The following is an 8,241-nucleotide window of genomic DNA, read 5'->3' on the forward strand; positions in this document are numbered from 1 at the left end:
TAATGTGTCAGAGAACGGGGTTAAATCTTAATCACCAATATTACAGATGCGACAGCATGTTTGAACAAATAACTATTAAATGGAAACTCAGGGCTCTCACAGAAAGCTGGCAGGATTCCTGCCTCTCCAGGCCCTGGAGGTGTGTAATAACATGTTAAAGCATTTGATTAAAGTCAAAAGCTGTCATCCATTGATTAGATTCCCTACAGTGTGGAAACAGGCCCTTCAGCCCAACAAGTCCACACTGACCGTCCACAAGAGCAACCCACCAGACCCCTTCACCTTTGCATGGCCAATTCACCAAACCTGTACATTTTTGCACTGCGGGAGGAAACCAGAGCAAACCCACACAGACATGGGGAGAATGCGCAAACTCCACACAGACAGTTGCCTGAGACAGGAATTGAACCCTGTGCTACCGTGCAGCCCTTACCAACTGATGCTTTACCAAAGGATTCCTGAGGACCATGTGCATATCACACACTGCATAAAGGTCCATCCTGCTCCATTCCAGGGTCCTAAGAAGTTGAATAAAACATTTATAGGAGGGAAACTAAGGGGTTTTGTAATGCAGTAGTAATTTCCACACCTCTGAGCTGGAAGACTGGGTTCAAAACTCACCTGTCCTAAAGCTTTGTACATTAATTTAGTGCAAAGTCTGTACACATTTCCATTCACTGTTATTAAGGTATTATGGGTGCTGTGGTAATGTCCCTATCTTTGGACCAGAAGGTCTTCGTTCATGTTCCACATGCCCTGGAGGTATATCATGAACAGGTTGATTATAAAATATCTATAAAAGGGAAGCTGTGAGGTCTGGTGGCACAGTGGTAGTGTCCCATTTCTGGGGCAGGTGGGACTTGAACCTAGACCTCCTGGCCCATAAGTAAGCTATAACATAAATAAAACAAAATATTTTACTGGCAAAGTGAAATATTGTGTCCAATATGACTTTTCTTTGGAACTCAACATCTGTCACAACATATCTGAACAGACTGATTTAAAAATAAAACTTCATGTGGAGCATCTTGTGGAACAGTGATGGTGTTACTACTTCTGGGTCAGAAAGTCTGGTTCTTTGCAATACCTAGCTGGAGGAGTGTCATAGCATGTTTAAAGAGGGTTGATTAAATATAATTATAAAACGGAAATGATATTGAGTGACTATCTCAAAATATTTTGAAAAATTGGCTTACTACCTTTCCTAATTGGACTTAGTGCCCAAAATAAGTCTTCTGCCATTGTAAATGCACTAAGTCTTAAAATTTAAAATGTCTAAAGACAGAGTGGATAGTGGTGAAATGGTAATATTAATCTAAAGCACCTGGAAGTATAAGTTTACCTGTTTAATAATTCTGGGAATCAGTGTTTATTTTTAAACAATCCCCACCCCCTTCAACCCATCACCTCATTGGATCGGATTTTTAACCATAGTTTCTGGATCCCTTTTTAAATCAACCATTCAGGAGACATTATGATACCCCAATATTACCGGCCACAGGCTTGAGTGCTTATCTTTTTAAGAGGTATGATTAGTAAAGAATGTGAAACAAAATCAAAGGAAACTTATGACTTCAAAAATAATGTTATTCCTATTACCTACTGTGACCTCCTGTCTCTGTGGTGTCCACCTGACACAGAGGGCACCAGTGATCACCATGCACTCCTTGTCAATATCCATTTAGCTATGGATAATATTGTGGAACAGAACTCTGTCAGCCAGATCAACTGCATCTGGCCACCTTGGCAAGACCAAAGACCAATCCAGGATGAGAATTTCATATTTAGTTACCTGCTTTATTCTCTGAGTGGTCAAACATCAGGAGTGTAAGATTGAAGTGGAGCCAGAAATTGATTTCAGAGCATCTCATGCAAATAGTGGAAAAAGGGCTGTAGAATTGCACATTCAACAAAAACATGGAACACTGATTAATCCAGTTGGCAATTAAAAGCTACAGGTGGTCAAGGAGACAATAAAATAACCAAAGTCACATTTGGATGGTATTTCTTTGTACAACATTCAAATCTGTATCAGAGGAAAAGAAAATAATTGTTTGTTCAATGACAAAATTGTCCTTCAAATGACATTTTTTAATGATTGACAACAAGTCTGTTATTCAAAGATTTTAAGCTCACAGTTAATTTTCTTATAGCCTCCAATGCTATGATTCTATAGTCTCCAGTTCTGATGAAAGAAAGGACATATTTATCTTAAATTCTGAGAGCTCAAGTCTATCAATGTGATCAAGAATGTTCTATACATGGAGGTCTGGATTTTGTGGTCAGCAGCGAAGAGATTGTATCACTATTGACTTTGAAGGAAGCTGCCTGTAAATATCTAGGGATATGTGAACCATGGATTTCCCCTTCTGTGATTTCTGTTGGAATTTGATGCCAAGTCAAGAGGATCTCCATGAGCACAGCAAAAAATGATGTCATCAAGCAGGATTAGCTGCCAATCACTTTGAAGTGTTGTCATATTTGGCTAAGTAGGAAATAAAATGACAGAGATTTATAAAAATGCACATAATAAATGCTGATGTCTCATAAAGAAACATTTTGGAAAAGTATTTATTCAAAATTAATTTTATCACAGTGGAGAAATTTGATAATCTGCAAACATAAAATTAGATTTTTAAACTTGTGCTTATTCTTAACGTACAATGTAGTTCAAAAATCTCGTTACACCTCACTCAACAAGTTGTAATTTTTTTAAGAAAAATTCTTTATAAAGGACTTCCAGATAAAAGGGAAAATTTTCATTATTTAATGATTCCTATCTAATTGCAGTCCATGCGTCTTCAATAGTGCTCCAAATGAAAAAGAGTAACATTATTGACAGTAATGTGTGGATTTCTGCATTTAATGTGTTATTTGGACTCCTGAAATTGCTGTCAGATTGAAGCATAATCAAAATGAATACAGGCAATTTCTCCACTAGTACTAATACAAAATCCTGGCCATCGCTTTATTGTTGCCTATCGATTGTCTGCTACTGGTTTGATGCCCAGGAACTTTGAGAACCAACTAAACTCAATTTTCCTGTGTCTAACACAAGCGCAGGTCTCCAAATAAAAACATTCAAGTAAAAGTATGCAAGAACAACAGCTAAATTTTACAGATAAATTTAATAATATAAACTTATTGATTATATGTTCTTGCTATTAGAAATTGTATTTTATTACTCTCTTCTGAGGATTCGCAAGCCAAAATACTGATCAAATGAATTTTATTGATATTTCTGTTTTCTTTAAATTCAGTTAGCTCAGTTGGCTGAACTGCTGATTTGCAATGTAGAGTGACGTAACAGAACAGATTCAATTCCAGCACAGGCTGAGGTTGCATGAAGGACTGTCCTTCCCAACTTCTCCCTTCTGTGGTGTGATGACCAGTAGTCATCTCTCTGTCTCTCATCAGAGAGCAGCACTGTGGTCTGATAAGACTATGGCAACTTTAAACCTTTACTTTGTTAAATTAGTAATTATTTACTGAGTGCAAATTTAAGATGAGACTTTTTTTTCCATTCGCTTTTTCTTGGTTTTTACATTCTGTGGTTGTTGAACTATTTCGCTATTTTACAAAAATAATAAATTCCAGACATTCAGGTATAAATGTGGCAATGTGATGCTTTGAGTGTGAAGATATGCACATGTCATAAAACTTCTATACAGAGTATAGATAAACCTTTGTTGTTGCCTGTTGTCATCATATTCTCAATGGAGAAAGTGAGGGCTGCAGATGCTGGAGATCAGAGCTGAAAATGTGTTGCTGGAAAAGCGCAGCAGGTCAGGCAGCATCCAGGCAGCACCCACCACCAAGGATATATTTCCCTCCCCTCCCCTATCAGCATTCCGTAAAGACCACTCCCTCCGTGACTCCCTCGTCAGATCCACACCCCCCACCAACCCAACCTCCACTCCCGGCACCTTTCCCTGCAACTGCAGGAGGTGCAAGACTTGCGCCCACACCTCCCCCCTCACCTCCCTCCAAGGCCCCAAAGGAAACTTCCATATCCGCCACAGATTCACCTGCACCTCCACACATATCATCTATTGCATCCTCTGCACCCGATGTGGCCTCCTCTATATTGGGGAGACAGGCCGGCTACTTGCGGAGCGTTTCAGAGAACACCTCTGGGACACCCGGACCAACCAACCCAACCACCCTGTAGCTCAACATTTCAATTCCCCCTCCCACTCCACCAAGGATATGCAGGTCTTTGGACTCCTCCATCGTCAGACCACAACAAAACGACGGTTGGAGGAAGAACGCCTCATCTTCCAGCTAGGAACCCTCCAACCACAAGGGATGAACTCAGATTTCACCAGTTTCCTCATTTCCCCTCCCCCAACCCTGTCTCAGTCAAATCCATCAAATTCAGCACCGCCTTCCTAACCTGCAATCTTCTTCCCGACCTCTCCGCCCCCCCACCCCAGTCTGACCTATCACCCTCACCTTGACCTCTTTCCACCTATCACATTTCCGACGCCCCTCCCCCAAGTCCCTCCTCCCTACCTTTTATCTTAGCCTGCTGGACAAACTTTCCTCATTCCTGAAGAAGGGCTTATGCCCGAAACGTCGATTCTCCTGTTCCCTGGATGCTACCTGACCTGCTGCGCTTTTCCAGCAACACATTTTCAGATCATATTCTCAATGTCTTATTGTGAAAACAATCTTAATTGGCTCATATTTTCAAAAATAAATGTTTACTTCTATTTCTCCTAAATCATTTCTTACCAATTTCTTTACAAATCTGTTCAGTATTCATGTACACTCTTCCACCACCTCCACAGCCCAGTGCTCCTACAAGCATAATCATCAACTTGAAAAAGCAATGACATAAATGATGGACTGGAATTATAAATATTCATTTATAAACAGAATGCATTTCTTCAGTTGAAATATAATGGTGAAATATTTATTTGACACATTCTGATGGTCTTCAGTCCAGAACATATCCAAGTTTGTAGGTTCTTTTTAGTAAATGGAATGGTTAGTCTGAACTGGGATTGTAAAAATATTCATTACACTACAGCCATGATCAAATGAAGATGCTAATAATTTTAGAGCAAATGCAAGTTCACATGATGACATAATATACACCAAAATGATATCTAACACACAGACCACAATTTTCTGTCAACATGTTGGTAAGTATTGTAGTGTTTCAATTGACACTTGACCCTGAGTTGGTTATGTGACAAACAAGGCAAAGGCTTTATTCTACCTGCATTGTTATGGAGGTACAGTTCAAAAGAAACTGTTCAATGAACAAAGATTTCTTTACATATGTATAGACCTTACAGTTACGTTTGTTACTCAGATGTACAATTTATCACATTATTACAAACAGTACAAAACAATTTCAGTACTGATGTTTCATTAGAAGGATGGGCAGGTAAACACATTCCATTGTCAGGCTAATCAAGTTCCTCATGTGACCATGTCCAGTGACCATGACCCTGAAAAAAAATGCAAACAAGTTCCCACTTGTGGCTATTTTCTCTGTGTAATGATAAAGTAGTCTCTTATTCACATAAGTTATTGTGGTTGTGTCTCTGCGGCACTGAACAGCTCATGTCTCTCCCTCGAATTGTGCCTTCATTGTCTGTCCTCTTTTCTGCAGCTGGCATGCTTTTCCTAGTGATGTTGTTTGCAATCCTGGTGAGTTTTTATACATAGTTTGACAACATCCAATCTTCATTCACATGTCTTCAATTTCAAAGATGAGAGTACAAATTTACAAATATATAAACACCAGCCTATTACAGCATCTAAATACTTTCAGGACTTTTACTGTAAGGCTGTAAGTGGAAAACCATTCGACAGTTTACCATGACAGTGGTGTTCAGATGGATGTTTTTGAAGGGGGAGGAATTGAAAATGGCAGTTTTCAAAAGGAAATAAAAAGTACCTGAACAATCGCAAACATCGACCATGTCAAAAAGTACAAGGGCAGATGGGAAGTTATTGGTGGTTAGTGAATTAGTGAGAATTGCATCAAGACAGCAAGAAGTAAGCCTTATAAGGAGGCATGAAGAGAGATTAAACATGTAAGCATGGATTGAGGGGATGGAGAAGCCCTGGCAGAGGTTTGGCTTGGGAGGTGAGGGTGGTGGGCAATGGCAGGAGACAAATATGGTCAAGGCAGTTGAATGGATGCTCTTAATCTTAGTGCCAAAGATATCTATGCCTCACAAATCATTGGTGAGTCTGGTGGGGATAGAAGAAAAAATAATTAAGGAGTCAATTGGAAGTGGATCAAAGGATCTGGGGAAAATCAGTGCTCTCTGGGATGATCCTAGAGCAATAGGCAGTTTTGGCAGAGTAGCACATAGCTTGGCTGCATTTGATGAGATCCATTACTGTATTCAGGATAACTATTATAAAAACATTATGTACATGCAATTATAGAAGAAAGCTCTGCTTGCTTTCATCAGTCAGAGCATTGAGTATCGGAGTTAGGACATCTTATTGCAGCTGTATAAGATCTTTTTGAGGCTACATTTGGAGTAATGTGTACAGTTCTGGTCACCATACTATAGAGAGGATATTATTAAATTAGAAAGACTGCAGAAAAGATCTACCAGGATGCTACCTGGACTGGAAGTTTTGAGTTATGAGTTATAAGGAGAGGTTGGATAGACTGGGACTTTTTTGACTGGAGAGTAGGAGACTGAGGAGTGACATTATAGAGGTATATAAAATCATAAGAGGCATAGATAATATAGGTAGCCAACAGCTTTTCTCCGTGGTAGGGGAAACCAAAAACTAGAAGGTATGAATTAAAATGAGAGGGGACAGATGCAAAATAGTCCAGAGGGGCAATTTTTTCACACAGAGAGTGGTGAAAACGAATGCAATTTTGTCATTCAAGAACCATGGCTGGGATAGGTATGGAGAGAAATGGACCAAATGTAGGCAAATGGGACTAGTTCAGATAGTGAAAACTGGGTGACATGGGCAAGTTGAGCTGAAGGGTCTGTTTCCATGCTGTAGATCTCTATGATCCGATAACTAAAGAAAACATTTGTGCCAAACAAGTGAGAGGCAATGATGATAGATTACTTAGTCCAGTGCCAACCATCACATACTAGAGTAGTCCATGTCCACACATAACAACACCTGCAAAATATTCAGGTTTGGAATGATAAGTAACGTTCGTGTCTCACAAGTGCCATAGGGGAAGAGAGTAGCTAATTACTTCGCTTTAACTTTCAATGATAATACCATTTCTGAGTTCTCCACCACCAACTTTTTGAGAGTTACCATTGGCCAGAAACTGAACTGAGTCAGTTGTTTAAACACAATGATTACAAGTGCAAGTAGAGAGGGTTCCCCAGAGTTGTCTGAATGATGGAATACTTGCAGATGCCTGGATGAATGCAGCTCCAAGAAGCTCAATCCACCCAGGATAGAATGGTCCACTTTATTTGCAATTCATTCAAAACTCTTCACCATAGTGACAGCTGTGTGTGCATTTCCAATGTGTGTGTCTGTAATGCCTTTGACTACATCTCCCAAACTGACAGCCTACAGGGAGAAGGAAAATCTTTACATGGGATTTCCATTTCCTGCAAATTCCCCTTTAGCCACACACCCTCCTGACATGAAACTATGTTGCCATTTCTTCATTGGTTTTTGGTAAAAAATTATGAACTAATTTCATAATTAGTTGATGTGCTCCCTTACCACAACCAAATAAAAAAGAACACATTCCAGCAAAGCAAATATCTCTAATATTAAATTGGTTTATGACATGACTCATTCCCCTTTATAAAAATATTGACCCTCCATTGGGTAGAGAGTTCAGACAGTACAATCTATCCAGTGACCTGAACATGGAGTTTACTCAGAAAACATTCACAGTTTCTTCAATTATTCTCCTGGAGCTTGGAGAAGTATGAACATTCAAACAAAAGCTGTTTCACCTCCCTGGGGTTGCTCAGAGCACAAACCCATACCTCAGGTAATTTAACATGTTAAGAGCAGATCATTTAACATAATAATTTCCTCCCTGTTATTCAGATAGTTGCTGCCCTTCCCTTTCTCTTCCTTTCTAGCAGCCTTATTAAAGTACTTGCTTTTCAGACAAAAGCTTGCAGTCAGTTGTGAGCCTTTCTCTCTGTACAAATGCTGACTCAACTGCTTTGTATTTTCAGTGTTTTCTGTTATCTTGTTCCAGCATTTGCAGCTTATTTTCCAATTAACGTGTGCTTACAGTGCAGCACAAATAAAGTT

The sequence above is a fragment of the Chiloscyllium plagiosum genome, unplaced genomic scaffold (assembly GCF_037043375.1).
Source record: "Chiloscyllium plagiosum isolate Xiang-an unplaced genomic scaffold, Cpla_swu_hap1 HiC_scaffold_10, whole genome shotgun sequence".
NCBI classification, from domain to species: Eukaryota; Metazoa; Chordata; class Chondrichthyes; order Orectolobiformes; family Hemiscylliidae; genus Chiloscyllium; species Chiloscyllium plagiosum.